Here is a 15,829-nt window from a genome sequence, read left to right as displayed (position 1 = left end):
AATATAATTGTAGATTTGCCTTTAAATCCGTTGCAGTTTTCGCTGCCATTTGGCTTGTGGTAGTATATTTTACATTTAGTCGCTCTTGATAAAAATGCAAATACAGTCTTGGTATTACACCTACAACATATTTTCATTGGATGTGTAACCGGTGTGGACGTTCTTGTTAGTTCTGACATTTGCGAGCGGAGCCGGGCGACACCTTTCTCAACTCCTCAGCTCATGCAGTCACATTCATTTGAATGTTTATATACTAATTAATCCGTCAGCCTGCACTCTTAACCAAAGAAACGCGTGTGAAAGTCAGCTGAACCACCCGACACATGCAACAAGAAAGTGAACAGCAGTGAGTTCCGCTGGCGTCTTGTTTTCCAGGGGTATCAGGAAGCAGGCAGGGATCAGATCAATATGCAGAGTAAATCCGGGAGAACTGCAAAGGTCCTTTAAGGTGGTGGAGATGCATTTTAAAAAATAAAATTATATATATATATATATATATATATACACACACTGTTCTTTAAGTTAGCAATAAACCTATCTTGGTCTTAGTAATGTGTGTGTGTGTGAGACAAGGGTTTGCAAAGCCGTCTGACCTCTCACCCCTCTCAACCTCCGCTGTCTGCACGCAGTCATCACAGCGCTGGTGCGCGCACATGATGCGCTGGCTTTGGAGCTCACCTGCTGCGCGCGCTTTTTGGAATGCGAGCGCACGCGGGCGGATGCTCCCGTCTCTCGAAGCCGGAGACGACTCGTCGCTATTTTTTGCCTTCGAGCGGAAAAAACTTGCATTTTAAAGGAAAGGAATAAAGTAAGTGGCACAATTATTCAGGTAAAGTCTCTGGGGAAAATAATCCGCTTCCTCCTATAAACAAACATTATTTATTTAATTTCAGACCTGGCACGAAAGAGGACTGTTTAGTCAAATCACATTCCTTCACAAACGTGTGTTTTTCCCGTGGAAAAAAAGAAAAACAAGTAAAGTGTTTTAACTGCCTGACAAAAAGCAACGGCGAAGGAGCAGATAAAACTTGAATTGTTTCCAGAAGCAGTAGCAATAATTCTTCGCCGGCATTTCTTCTCCCCCAGGGATATCACAGCTCGGGGTATTGAGACTCTGCTGTAGAGATTCTTTAAATGTTGTTGTCATATAGTGATCAGAAGACGGAGCTGATGGTACACAAATAGTCCCCATGCACGACATTTTAGAGCCCATTAGACTTTCTTCGCTCGCGTTTGTCAAGGCGTAAAAGGGAAGGTAGTCATTGACAGCAAACGAAAGTGAGGTGGAAATTGTTTTTTTTTCTTTCTTTAAGTCCTGAATGACTTTTAGGCAAACAGTCTGGATTCTGCATATATGCATCCGATAGATGGCTTTTCACTTCTGACATTTAACTCGCACATCACTCGACTCCCACGTCAGATAGAAGCTCTCTGCAGGATTAGTTATTTTTGTATGCCGATTGAACATATTGCAAACACTTTACAATAGGCTTTTTATGCGGCGAATTAATAATTATTAATTTGTTAGACAGCCTCCTGTCGTGCTGTGACCCTTTTTCTGTGTTATGGATGATGGGTGGACTTTGTCCCTTACATGTTTTTTGAGTTTTAAGTCTGTATCCTTAACCACTTTACTACCTTATATCACTAATCTCTCATCTAATCTCTCAATCAAGGTATTCCAACCTATGCCATGCTTAGAAGCAAAGGGCAAAGTTCTCATTTGGTCCAGGGTATTCACCCAGGGTAGTAACACACACAAAAGGATTTGGGGAGGAAGATTCAAGGATTGTGTGTGTGTGTGTGTGTGTGTGTGTGTGTGTGTGTGTGTGTGTGTGTGTGTGTGTGTGAATGTAATCTGGCCTTTGCCATGTTCCTGACAATGATTTTCGGTGGCTTGAGTGGGCTTCCATCTTCTACTCCAGTATACAGACATCACTTACAGCTAGTTTTCGGCTTAGCCTTTAGTCTCATAAATCAGGGGATCTTTACATGTTTCTGTTTTCTGACCACTGAGAACCTTTCAGGTATATCTGTATATATTGCAGCTTGCAACACTCGTCATGGTTGCAAGGCATCTGAGAAATAACAGCCTATTGGAAGGGGGTGAGAAGTAGAGAAAGCTGGTCAAGGGAAAGAAGAAGTTTTAAAACAGATTAGAAGAAGGAGGTTGGGAAGCGAGATTGTCTCTGGCTTAGCACCTTGGTACGAACCCAAAGACAATCCCCCCCCCCCCCCCCCCCCCCCAAACACTGGCTCTTGGGAGTGGGGTTTTGGATGTGGAAACACTAACAGATTACTAAGAGGCGGAACCCTAGTGGGAGACGAGCAGTATTTACAAGAGAAGATGTGCCCAGCCGGGGCACTTTAATTGCAGTTCATTATCTCATATTGATTTAATTAGCTCCTGCGCTCTAGTCTGGACTGCTGACGATCCTCAGGGGCCAGGGAGAGGAATGGGATGGGAGTGGGGGGAGTCAAGAATGTTCACACGGCCAGTAAAACGTGTAGATGCATGCATGGGGACACAGACACACGCATAGCACGACAAATGAGCACGGATGTATGGTCCAAGTGCAGCGGCACAGAAACAATCATGCACACATGGACATGAATCATACGTGCTCATGCAAACGGACACAATCATGGGCTGCCGAGCCCCACAGAACACATCTCAGGCACCTACTCCCTACACAGTTCCTTCAACTGAGATTCATATACAAACATGAAAATGCATGTGTGTGGCAGTGGGGTTAGTTTGGGTGAAATCATATTACTGAGGTCTGGTGCAGATTAAATTAACTACCCCCTCAAGTCTCCAGGGCTGCCTTTAAATCTTTATTGCATTATTTATCTATCCCCTGGCTTATTTTTTAATTGATCGGGTCTGCAGTGGCACGGCTAATAGACCGCAGTAATTAGAGGGAGAGTTTCAATGACATGGGATTATTGGCTGGGCCTTAAAATGCAGGCCAGGGGGGTCTCCATGGCTCAGGGCAGCCTCCTCTGCAAACATGATCTGTTCACCTCAAAGCCTCACCAGTTTTTAATTATTAAATTGCAGTATGTGGTGCTTCTCTCTACTTTTATTGCTCCCAAAATGTGTGTTATTCTCACTTACCTTGTCAATACTCCATAGTCAAACTACATAAAGTATATCTGCAAATCGTATTGATCTGTTCAGCTACAACAAAATATTATATTTTCAGAATATTTCGCAAATACACTTGCTGCACATAGTTCCTATATTACGTGGCAAAATATAGAGCTATGTGACATACAGTGTATATGTAATTTGACAATTATTGTAAAATACATGCAGAATAATACAAATAGTCACATAACATAAAGATCTATTCCATATGCAAACCTCCAAAATGAACCATTTCTCTGTGCAGCATCTTTACAAATATCATAAGTATGCAATAATCTGGGATGTATTTAGAAACATCTTATATTTACAATAATCACCCAAATGACCATAAATTCAAACAATAAACAGATGAGAAGAATCCACGACATTAAAAACTTGTGAATACAAACATTCCTTTTGTTTAGTTACAGAGCTGATGGTTTGTACTCATTTATATAGCCAAATATTTAACAGAAGCGACTCACTCTGTCAAGCTACCTCCTGGGATGTGAACCTACAACCTTCAGGATAGAAGGTAACATCCTTCACCAGTATCTATATGCCTTGTATCAGGGTTGAAAAAATAGAGGACAAAAAAGTAACATAAACAGAACATAAACACAGAGTGGGGGGATTGCAAAAAGTTTCTGTATTTTTGTGTTTACTGTGACCCTGTTTTCATTTAAGATACTGAAGGCGAGTCAAGTCACTTTGATAGAACGCCAGAACCGCAAACCTAATTCAGTTGTACACATTGGTTACAAAAATTAAAATAAATGGCTTATTTGGAGTATTGAATTATGAGGCACAATCATAAGAATGCAGAGCTGTATTACTGCAGTGGAACAGCACAGACAGCCAAGAGAATAAATATTTTTGAGAAGCAAATATTTACTCGGTAATACCAGCAGGTCCGTTTTTAAAATTGACACAATGTCCTTGCTACAGATTTTGATGGAAAGTGCAGAGTAATGAAATAATACACAAAACCAAAACTGGTTATGGTATATAAAACCAAAACAGATTCCCAAGTTCTGCATCAGGTTAGTGATTTTTCATTGGGGGGTGGCTAAAATGGTTCTTAGACAGAAGATAATGATTCACTCTGTGCTTTAGTGAGGAGGGGTGAAAATATAATTCCCAGACATGTCTGCAAATACATAGCAAGTGAACTAAATAAAAAAAAAAGTATGGAACACAGATCCTCCACAACAAGCCAGCCAAACAAAAACACATGGACCCAGTAACAGTCCAGCAAGAGCCAGTCACAGCTCTTCTTTTTCTTTCCTAGTCGATTTCACTCACATTTATGTTTGCACTCACCTTATTTTCGATTTATCGCGTCTAGGGACCCTTTCACTGCACCGTGGAGGTTATGATGTCACGTTTCTGAGAAGCACTTATGCAGCCAGCGGTTAAGATCCCACTTGGGCAATATTAGGAATAGCCTTGCATTTAATGTTTGCACGTTAACCATTTACACAAATAGATTATTTTGCTGAAAAACAGGGATTTAATGATAAAATACAGAAGCTCCTTATAAAAGTTGGCATTGTTAATTTTAGCCACATCAGGTTTCTCAGCCATTGTGCTGTCTGCTCTTATGTAATCAAGCTGTGAGTGTTACAGATAGCACTGCAGCCTCATCCTTCCAGGATTGTATTTTGCTTGGTTACTTATGGTTATGGTTAGGGCAGGGTGGGGGTTAAGGTTGTCATAATTAGCAGTAGCATTTTTCCCATAGTAGTGAATGAGCGGGCCCCATAAGGATAGGTATACCCTACATACGTGTGTGTGTGTGTGTGTGTGTGTGAGTGAGTGTGAGTGTGTGTGTGTGTGTGTGTGTGTGTGTGTGTGTGTGTGTGTGTGTGTGTGATTACATGTTCTCTCCATGCTCACATACATTTTCTCTTGTGACTGCAAGAAACAGTGTGTGGCTCAGTGGGCTAAGCCTCTGTGCTTGTGATCAGAAGGTTGCCAGTTTGAGCCTGGCTTCCTTGAGTAAGGCCCTTAGCACCCTGGAGGCTGCTATGGGTGGCTGCCTTTTGTAGGCAGATTGCTCTCACCTACAGAGAAAGTTACAAGTTAGGAGAGGTGTACAAAGAATATCTCCATGAGGATCAATAAGGTATGTAATTATTATTATTATTATTGTTGTTGTTATTATTATTATTATTATTATTATTATTATTAAGAAACGTGCAGTTAGGTCAGTCTGCATGTCTAAACTATGTTAGGAATGTATACCCTGCGAGGAACTAGCATCACATCTAGGGTGTGACTGTATTTCCTGGCATCAGGTAAAGACTCACTATATCATAAGGGAGAAACCACAATGAGGTCTGCGGTTATAAGAAAATAATCAACTTAATTGGAGTTGATTATTTCCATGTAATCTCACACCTTGTTGTGGTTCATCCCGCTTATACCATTTTTAACAAGCAAAAAAATAATAATAGAATAATCATGGTTAATTTTTCAGAAGAAAATTATTTCAGTTAACATTTAATAATTTTCCAATGTGTTCTTTAAAATATAGTCCCTATAAGGATAGAACATCTGGAAGCGGCAAGTCCCTTAAGTTACCATAGAAACTATCAAGACAGGCACTTGCGTTTTGAAAACCAAGGAAAATCATGCTAATGATGATCACTAGGTATGAGTAAAAAGTCACACAATTTTTTATATTAATATATTTAATAGAACTTTAAAACCCAATAATATAGAACTGTTATTAGACTTCCAGAATTATCTCAGCAGTTACACAAAAATCATCAACATCCATGTGACATTTCTGGACCAATAAGAAAATAGTATTTACCAAAGCTGTGGAAAGCTCAAGATAATTGGTGCAGAAGATAGTGGGTGAGAAATGTTTTCAAGTGGTGTTGGGTACACATCTCCTCTATCTGGAGGCATGCAAAATCCTGCCCGCTTTCTACCTTCCAGCCTCTTATCCCATGTTAGGTGCCAATGAAAGGCCATATAGAGCAGAAAGCCTGGAACCACCCTGGATGGGTTAACAGGTATAAGATGCAGAGAAATTTACAGAGGTTATTTCAACTAACCACATGTCTTTGAACTGTGGGAGGAGGAAACTTATGCAGTTTAGGGAAAACATCCACACAAAGGGTGGGGTGGGATTGTAACCCTCAATCCTGGAGGTGTGAGGCAACATGCCACCCCAGGGTATTTTCTGTTTCCCCCCCTTTCTGCAGAGGTATGTGGAAAATCAATCACATTGATACCAATTACATCTTCTCCAAAGCAAAATATGGTTGTACAAAGGTCATAAACAAAAAATGAGCAGTGCCACAGCCTGAGCTTTGCCATGAGATTTCTTTCCCCAGCCGCCATGAGGAAATGGGCGCAAGCTGAAATTTGCCAGTTAGCATTTAGAATTTTTTCGTTTAATCTGTCATTAGTGAGACAGCCATCCCTTCCAGAATGTCCCCTGCCTCATTCCCCCGATTTCCTGGGAAGTGCTCCAGGCTCACAGCAACCTTGTGCTGGAGAAGCGATTATAGACAATGAATGGATGATGTTATTAGCAGGAACTAGTAAGTTACAGTTACTGTTAAACTAAGTAGCTGTCTTACTAGGCATGCTTACCATTTATTCAGGCACTGTTAAACAAAGCCAGTGGGAGCATGAATAGTTTTTAATTTTTAAAAAAATGTTATACATTATTTGTTAGGTAGATGCTGCTGGGGGAAGAATAATTAAACATTCAAATAATTTTCTTATCTTTCATGCTTTAGTTCCGCTATTTCCAATGCAATAACCTACAAAATGACCTACCATAGTGCTAAAATGAAAAATATTGTAATGACTTGTTACAGTTAATGTGCGGCTGCTTTGACTGTTGTTGGCAAATTCGATCCCACGGTAATGAGATGCAGCACTCCCATATAGCTCACCAGTAAAAGAATTTAATTTCGAACCCTATTTCATTCAGTTCAATGCTTTGTGCTTTTCATTAAAAATGTATTATCAGCAATGTAATCTTTTCAGCCTTAGATTTACAGGTAATTCAATTTACTTAACCAATTAATTCGTTCTGAACACTCCATGGCCAGTATATTAGGTACACTTGCTCGTTAATGCAAGCAGTCTGCTTCTTCAAATAGCAAAGCCCCTAGTTGCAACTAAATATATCTTAGAAACAGTTCAGCTTAAAGTGTCTGGAGTTTACGTGATGGTGTGATGACTAAAAACCATCCAGTTGGCGGCAGATGTCTTTCTGAAAAGGCCTTGTTAATGAGGGAGGTTAGAGGATGATGGTTAGCCTTGTTAAAGCTACCATGAAGGCTACAAGTGCAAAACAGCTCAGTACAACAGTGGTGAAAAAGCATTTCCGAACACACAACTCATCCACCCTTGAAACAGTTCTGGGTGGGTATTTCACAAGGCAGGATTTCTTCATTAGCCAGATAACTTAAGCCAAATGTAAGGGTTGGTCAAGAAAAATGTGACTTACCTCTCTTGCCATTGGACATTTTTGACAAGTTATCCAGCTAGTTGAGAAATTCTACTTTGTGCAATGCACCCCCCCCCCACCCCAGAGACAAAACAGTGGTCCAACCTGATACTACATAGGGGTACCTAATAAAGTGGCCACTGACCATATGTCATCTTCATGAACTTTTATTAAATCTTCTGATGTTAAATTCTGTTGTCAAGCTTGCCTGCTGGTTACCTGCATTTTTTATACTTATAATTATTGGGCAATGAGGTATAAAGTCACCTGTCACATTTCATAGACTAATAACATTAATTCCAGTCTCCAGTTAGAATCAGTCTGTAGCTACTTACTTTACTGTTACTGATTCCATTTTCACACTCTCTAGCTAAATTTTTAGCATAAATGGTTATCATTTTATCCTTCAAAACTTGCACTTCTTAAGTTTTAAAAACCTAGAATTATTATTTTACTATTAATAAAATGTGTTCTTGGACCAAGAGGGTCTGTTGTTCATCATCTCACGGGAGAAAATGACCTCTGAACTGAAAGAATTTAAATGGTTTTAGTGTTAGGATTGCCTGCAGATTTTCATTTAGTATTAAACAAAGCAATGAGACAACCCTAGATTTCTCAGTTCCTTCCCACGTAATCTGTTACGCTACTTAGCCTTTATCATGTAAGGGCTCTTCGAAAACTACAACTTGGATGTCATTGTCATTGAAAGAAAGCTGTTTTATATGATGATTCTTTCAACAACAAAGTTGTTTATGCTGCTTCTGAAAAAAGTTGTTTGGGTAATCAGTTGTCCATCTCATAACTTTTTTGTTGTCAGTCCCTAGTTACGTTGGTATGTTGAGGATTCGAAGTTAAAGTCATTCTTTAATATCTGCATTGAAATTTCCGACACTATTTATATCAGAGGAATTTTACACCAGCTTTAAGTATCCCCCAAATCTGAAGTGTGCGTCCAAGAGGGAGTGAAATTCCCCAGAATCCTTTTTGAAAAAATAAGAAGGAAAATGACAGCTGACAAGGCTTGCGTCTGCATAAAAGACCAAAATGTGCCATCCATATGACACAAACAGGATTTGAAAGGCTTTTCCTGGCAATGTGATTTAACTCTCCTTCTCAAACGAAGTCACTCCCAGCTCTATCTGCTGGTAATCACCGCCAGATTACCAACTACAAATGGAGAAAATATTTCAATCTAAAAAAGATGTTTCAGGCAAGAAGGAGAAAAGTAAATATTAAATATCTAAAGTTTGAAATTCTGTTATTAATTTTAATGCTAGTTAAATATCTTAAAGATGTACCCTTATCTAAAGGAATACACCAAAGGAAAAGGGGAGCCAGCAGTTATTTCACATCCAGAAGTGATTTTAAAAAAGACTTTTAAAAAAAAGCAGACTTTTGAAATTTCTTCAAAGACAGCCTTTATAAAAGTGAAACGCGACAAAGAGTGTAATACGACCCGCTTAAGTAGTGACTGGACATGAAAGGGCAGCATTCACCATTCCAGATTTTTTTTAAAACCTCGCTGACATTATGGTGCTGTAACATTTACCTCTTCACTCGCAGAGTCTGACAGAGAGACCATCAAGGCATCAGCTGATTAGACTGCAGACAGAGCTAGTTTTCGGACTTCACATTGCAATAATAATACCCCGTTGCTCACCTGGTCAAATGCATCCAAGCCTGAGATTCACAGATACCTTCAGATAGGTTTTTATTATTTTTAATAGCTTGCTTTTGCAATACTACACCCCAAGTTAAAATAGGCAAGATGGACTCTAGCAAATGGGTTACAGCGAGGCCACTCAGGCCGAACCAGAACCCAGACTGTCCCACAGTATGATGGCGGCACAGAGGAGGCGTTCTGCTTGGGCACGCATCAAGTGATTGGTGCTCTCCATCTCTACAGAAAGCTCCAGAAGCTGCCTGAAAGCACTTAGTTCTGAGCAATCCCAGCAGGTGATGCCTGATATCTAATCAGGGAGCCTCCAGACAAATAATTGCAGCCACTTTCAAACTTCTAACATGCCACAAATATAGAGACGTGAATGGCTTTTTTTCTTCCACTTCCCTCATTCTCCCCCACTCCCAAGCACACTCCTTTTTTCTTCAGAGTTAGTGTAAATAAGACATGATTATGTTGTGAGGGATTCTTGTTTCCTTTGGCCTGGTGGAGCCGTTTAAAGTCTCCATAAAATTGGAGCCAGAGTGGTCAAACTGCTGAACAGATGCCTGTGATGTAACATGATATCTCTGTCTCCACGGCAATCCGCCGATGGAACAAATTAAAGAATTCTGAAGTTTAAGCTACCCCCTCAACTCCCACAGTTTTTGAAAGTCCTGCATTAAACCAGGTTCTTCTTCTGCGGGACATCCTTCTCATTCCCAGAAGCACGAGTCTCAAACCTCAAGAAAGGAATCACCCTCTAATAAATGATTATCACTTTGAGAAAAGAGAAATTATCAAATGATTGGCTAATTAAAATGTGATTTTTCAGTGCAATGCCTATAAATCATCCATTTTGTACTCCTGTCAGACACAAGGAAGATATCAGTTTTACAAGACCTATTAGCTAAAAATAGATGTTTTCACTCCCTCACTCTCCGGCCCCCACATTACACAGCCTCCTTCCTGCACCCTCCAAAATATACCATCTTCATAACTAATTACTCCACCTAACATACTTGCGCAGTTGTGTTCAGTGCAGTCGAGCTAATGATCTTTTGCAGACGAGGCGCAGACAGGACAGACCCAATCCTATTTGCATCATTAGGGCACAGGTCTGTGCTGCAATGGCGATTAGTGAACAGGCAGCGTGGGTAAAAGCAGGCAGCCCGTGCTGTTCATACGCTATGCACATGAATACAGGTGTGGGAGTGCTCTCACTGTGCATTATCGGGGGATGCAGCTTGCAGCAGAAATAGTTGTTCAGAAACATTGTACCCTCATGCGATGCAATGGATCCTGTCTATAGAGGGGGCAGGTGGGGATCCAGGAATAAGAGCATTCAGAGCCATTTCCTAAACATCCATTCTCTTTTGAGAGGCATTCCAGCAACCCACCATGCACAGCCTTCCTCTGTGTGGAAGCTCCTGTGTGTATGTGCGTGTGTGTGTGTGTGTCTGTGTGTGTGTGTGTGTGTGTCTGTGGGTGTGCGCGCGCGCACTCGTTTTCATCGCTTTCCTTTTCCAACCTCGTGATTCTAACAAGCTGACTCGTGGGGCCGGGTGGGGGGGGTCATTGTTTGTGAGTACATCGTCTGACAGGCCAGATAAATGGGCAAACATAGGCTCATCCATATTTCAGGGACCTCCATGGAACATTCTCCCTAGATGTGCGTGAGGCCAGGATATGAAATATTAAAGGGATAAAGTTCTTTTCCCGCTAACCAGCACTCAGTGCTCACAGAGTTTACCTATTTTTTGTTGTTTTTTTTTTTTTAATTTCTGCAGGTTGGCCTCTCCATGGCATTTTCAGCACAGCTGGAGAGCTGCAGTGGGATTGTTCAGGATCTCAAGTCCTTTCCTCATTCACACAGGCCGGGAGAGTAATTTAACCTCCCCCTGACTCAGTGTGAGGAAAGCAAGGGCGGTGATGATGAACAGAACAGCATTCGGTTTTAATTGATCCTTTTGGGGGCGAACCAGGAGTGAGATGATATGCGATGACGCTCCGGTTCATTTGCGGAAGTGCCTTTTGATAGCCTGTTATTGTGGCGCCTCTGGGGGGGGGTCTGTGTACAACCGTGTCTGTAATTGTCACTGGTTACCATAAGAATCTATCTGATTATTTAACGATTATTTAGTGCTTCGGCGATAGCCAGTTATAACGCAGGCGCTGCGTCGCTCTCTAACCTAGACCGCAAGGGTGTACTGTCATTCTGGGAGGATGCTGATAGGTCCCCACTTTCTTTCCTGGGGAGCAGGTGACTGTAATGATAGGCTCGTACTGGGACGCCAGCGGTGGCCGCACACTGCGAAACAAGGGGGGCAGGGTGGAGGGCGGGGGGGTTGAAGGGGGTGGCGGGTGACGGGTTGCCACGGAGCAGCGCCGCGGGCTAATCTCCCTCATTATTTCTCCGCCGGATAAACTCTTCCCCTCTCTCACCTGGTCACTCAAGATACAGGGCCTCTCAGCCAGGTAGGCTAAGGCTGCTACTAAGCACCCCCCCATCCCACATCTGTCGGCCGCTGAAACATAAGCAGACGGAGAGATGGGCTGATAAGGGTCCCGCGTGCGCGGCCCACAGCCTGGCTGCATACAGCAGGGATTGCGCACCCGGTGGTATCTGATTTCAATTAGCGACGGATCTTGGCAGCCGTCTGGGGCGGCGACACCCCTGGCTTCAGCCCCTGGGAGCAGGTAATGAGATGGCGCTTATCTGGCCCCGACCATCTCCATCTCCCTCCCCCATCCTCGGTGGCAGAGGCCCAGAGGAGCTCGTTGACATCAGAGGCTCATGCCGTGCCATCGCGCCCCGGGCCTCATCCCATTAGCACGGGGCCACACTCGGGCCGCCAGCCCCGTCGCCTCGGGGGACTGGACGGCGCGGATCTGTTAGCACGCGCGGGGGCTTGGGATGCCTCCCCAGGCTGGGGGAAAAATGGGCCGAGTGGGATCGAGCCAAGGACCATAGGAAGGTTCCGGAAACATGGACCATTGCATTCGAAGTGGCAGTGTAAATAGGAGTCTCTCCCTGGAGATCAGCAGGGGAGAAAAACAAAATCTGTGTGATAATTAGAATAAATGGCACTTCTTCTCTCTTGCTGTTTCTTGTGAAGGCCTGCATGCCAAATTCTTTGGAGATTAGGTTTGCTTTGGTAAGCGTAACCTGCTGTTCTGGCAGTCACAGCCGCCCGCTGGAGTGCTCCCGGAGCCTGAGAGCCGTTTCCCTGCCTGGGGAATGCGAGGTCCCTGCCAGGGCGCCCCTCTTGGGGCAGGGGCCCAGAGGGAGAGCTGTCTTGCTAACAGCTGGGAGGAGCAGGAGAGGCACCCAGCTAGATGCTCAGAGTTACCGCGAAGGAGTAAATCAGCACGGGGATTGTTGCGAGTTTTTCCATGTCACGCCAAAACTCCTCGACAATCCAGCCATTCTGACAGTGTTGCGGTTTCCTCATTGCGCCTGTCTCAGATTTAAGACAAACAAGCCAAACAAACACGAGTAAACAGAAATCCTCCCCCACCCACGATCTGATGCCCTGGGGCCTTGGGATGCTAGTTAGCAAGCATCTAATTCCCCCTCTCTTCTGCAAAAGGGTCACTTCCATGAAGCATTGGTGCTGGCATCTGCTCCAAACTGACTCTATTAAAAATTATTAATTCTGAGAGTCTCGTCTGAGGTGGAAAAAAAATATCTTCAAAGGTAATCACTAGAGTAATTCCACCGCCCGCTTCACGAGAGAGAGAAAGGTTCTGTTTGATTCCAGCATCTGTAACTGATACAGTGCTCCACCGAAGTACAGCCATCAATCTAGAGTACATAATTAGACAAAATAGACAGAAAGACCACAAGCTTTGTCCACCAGGCCAATGAAATAAAGGAGACAGACAACAGATTTTCAAAAATGTCAGCATCCAGGTCAGGGACGGATTACGGACCGAGCCAGCGGGGCCGCTGCCCAGGGGCCCTTGGGGTGCAGGGGGCCCGTGGGGCCCCTAGCCCAAAACAATTTGCAACGCTTATCTCTGCCTACAAGGGCTCTTGACCCTATAGGGAGGGTGTTTGGCTGCCAAGGGCCCTTGAATTGTGGTGCTGGGGGGGCCTCGCGAATGTTTTGCCCAGGGGCCCACACAACCCATAATCCGTCCCTGATCCAGGTAGTGTACAGTTCAGATGATTCTAAATAATCAAAATAGTACTTTCTCACCATGACTCGTCATAATTATATATACCGGTATATATATATATATATGTGTATATATATATATATATATATATATATATATATATATATATATATATATTTTATATATATATATATATAAAAAGGCAGGGAACAACCCAGGATGGGGTGCCAACCCATCGCAGTAAGCAAAAAATTATGAATTTAAGTTATTACTAAATTATAACTAGATTTTTTTTTTTTTAAAGTAAGTTTTATTATTTTTAGTATTATTAATAAATTATTACAGTTTATTTAAACAGTTGAAACCGGCTTAAAATCATGAGAAGTGTTTGGTTTAGCCTTGAACAAGCAGCAGCTTTGTATCCTGGTCATGGAGGTCATACCTCTGGATTACACGGCCTGAGGTCCCTTAGAGGGGCTATTACGCCAGTGACAGATTCAGTGTGCCGTCTGTAGGATGGCCCAGCCACTGACATTTGCCACTGGCACAAATAACTTACTTGTAACGTTCCACTACCTGGTTGTCGCTGGTCTACAATATTGCACAAGACGTCCTGCAGATGGCAGTGTTTTGGAATCTTAATTGCTCGTCAGACCAGCTCTGTATAGTGTTGGTTTGGTGATGGTTTAGACCTTTGGATTGCACAGAAAATCACAGTGCTTCCATAACTGAGGTATTTTTGGCATGCAGTTAATAGTCACATAGTGCTGTTAAATAGTCCGCTTCAATTTTCCCAAATCCATCTTTGTTTGTTCATCATGTATGTAGAAACCCACAATTTGCCATCAGACTTCAGTAACACTGATGAAAAAATAATGACTGCTAAATAGTATCTTAATTGAAATATTAAGTGAAATGACTCCTACATATTTTACCTTGTGTTGAAACATTGGCACTAGAAACCATAACCCTTTATCTAGTTTATGAGCTATAACAAGAGCCGATCCACAGAAAATGTCATGGCACGCATTTGAATTGTCTGCGTTGCAATCCTACATTTCTCTCTTTTTTAACAACGATCGTTTAAATTAGCATAAAGGTTACCGTTCTCCACAAGCCGCGGAACCACCTGGCCATCTCCAAGGAGACAGCGGAGCCTCGCCTTCTCCCTGCTTGGGGAGGTGAAAGAGAGAAAGGGGGAAAAACAACGGAAATAGAAGAGGCGATTTCCATAGTTACTGCATGCATTACCAGAAATAAGCATAGATTTTGCGGGAGGGGAGAAGACGCGCGGCGGGAAAAACAACATTCATCATCTGAAATAATGGCGTTGTCATCCGCACTCAGGAAACATGGGCTGCTGGTTTAATATACTCCACTCCGCAATGCTCTTGACAAAACCCCCAATATATACGTTTTTCAAAGAGGGGATTCTGTTATTTAATTAAATTTCTTAACACGGTATCAAAACGTATTGTTTCACCTTGTGGTGTTTTCTACGCGAACTAAAAACCTTTCATTGACATGAACGTTAATAAGGGAAAAAATGTTTCAACAGCTGAAATTACATAAGTTTAATAGGCTAGATAATAGGGTTTGCGCTCCTTTTCGAGTCTAGAATGTGTAAAGTTTTGGAGGTTTTCATTTTGTCTTTATCACTTGACAGGAATTTAATTGTTTTCGAATCGTGAATGGCGTTTCGTCTGTTTCCCGAGGCTCGCTAAACACCTGTCTGTCAGCTGACGCTCAGCCTTATTTTCTGGACGGTGTTTTTATTTGTGTTTGGGTTTTGTGCATGGAGAGAGATTCACAGAGAAGAGATTCACAAACTCTTTTATGGCAGAGAGTCATCGCGCACATTCAACTACACCTGTCTAGAGAAATCACACACACACCTCATGTACATGTTTCTGGAAGGTCTTCAGATGATTACAAAAGTGCACTTAAACCTCAAAATATTAATTACAGACATTTATAAATCCCAAATTTATAACATAGTTTAGGAATGCATGCATGTATTGTATGTGCTTTTTATATTTTATTCGAAAAAAAAAAAACAATACCTTCAAATGCCTGCTGTTTTCTGGTCCACAATTAAATAATTGTGATCGTTAGGTTTTCACATTTACATGCTGAACATTCTTCAGGCACAGTTCTGGTGAAATACTTCTCTGTACAATAGGAAGCATTAAAAGCATCTTTTCTTCTCTTTTGGGACTTAAACCAGAAGCCTTGTCATGTTAATAGTCTGCATATATAGTATTGGCATATTCTTCACTTCAATGTAATGGAAAACACATGAAAAAATCACTGCAGGAAAATCCCAGGACAGTAATCCCCCCTGTATTCTCATTTGTACTAAGAGAGACATATCTAACCAGGTATTTGGGTTAGTGGTTTAATATACAATTTAATGAGGTGGGCCAGCTTG

At 42.2% G+C, this 15,829-nt stretch overlaps 1 long non-coding RNA gene across 1 annotated transcript in view; it reads left to right on the top strand.

The window, feature by feature from the left end:
* Window positions 1–740: 740 nt before the first annotated feature.
* Window positions 741–15,829, top strand: part of LOC125725468 (uncharacterized) — a 26,906-nt gene continuing 11,817 nt past the window's right edge. The window contains exon 1 of the long non-coding RNA XR_007387497.1: window positions 741–808. This is a non-coding gene — a long non-coding RNA (uncharacterized LOC125725468). The remainder of the gene's footprint in view (window positions 809–15,829) is intronic.

Source organism: Brienomyrus brachyistius, chromosome 2 (genome assembly GCF_023856365.1).
Source record: "Brienomyrus brachyistius isolate T26 chromosome 2, BBRACH_0.4, whole genome shotgun sequence".
NCBI lineage: Eukaryota > Metazoa > Chordata > Actinopteri > Osteoglossiformes > Mormyridae > Brienomyrus > Brienomyrus brachyistius.
The sequence above is the reverse complement of the archived record's forward strand: the minus strand, read 5'-3'. Positions and strand labels throughout refer to the sequence as shown.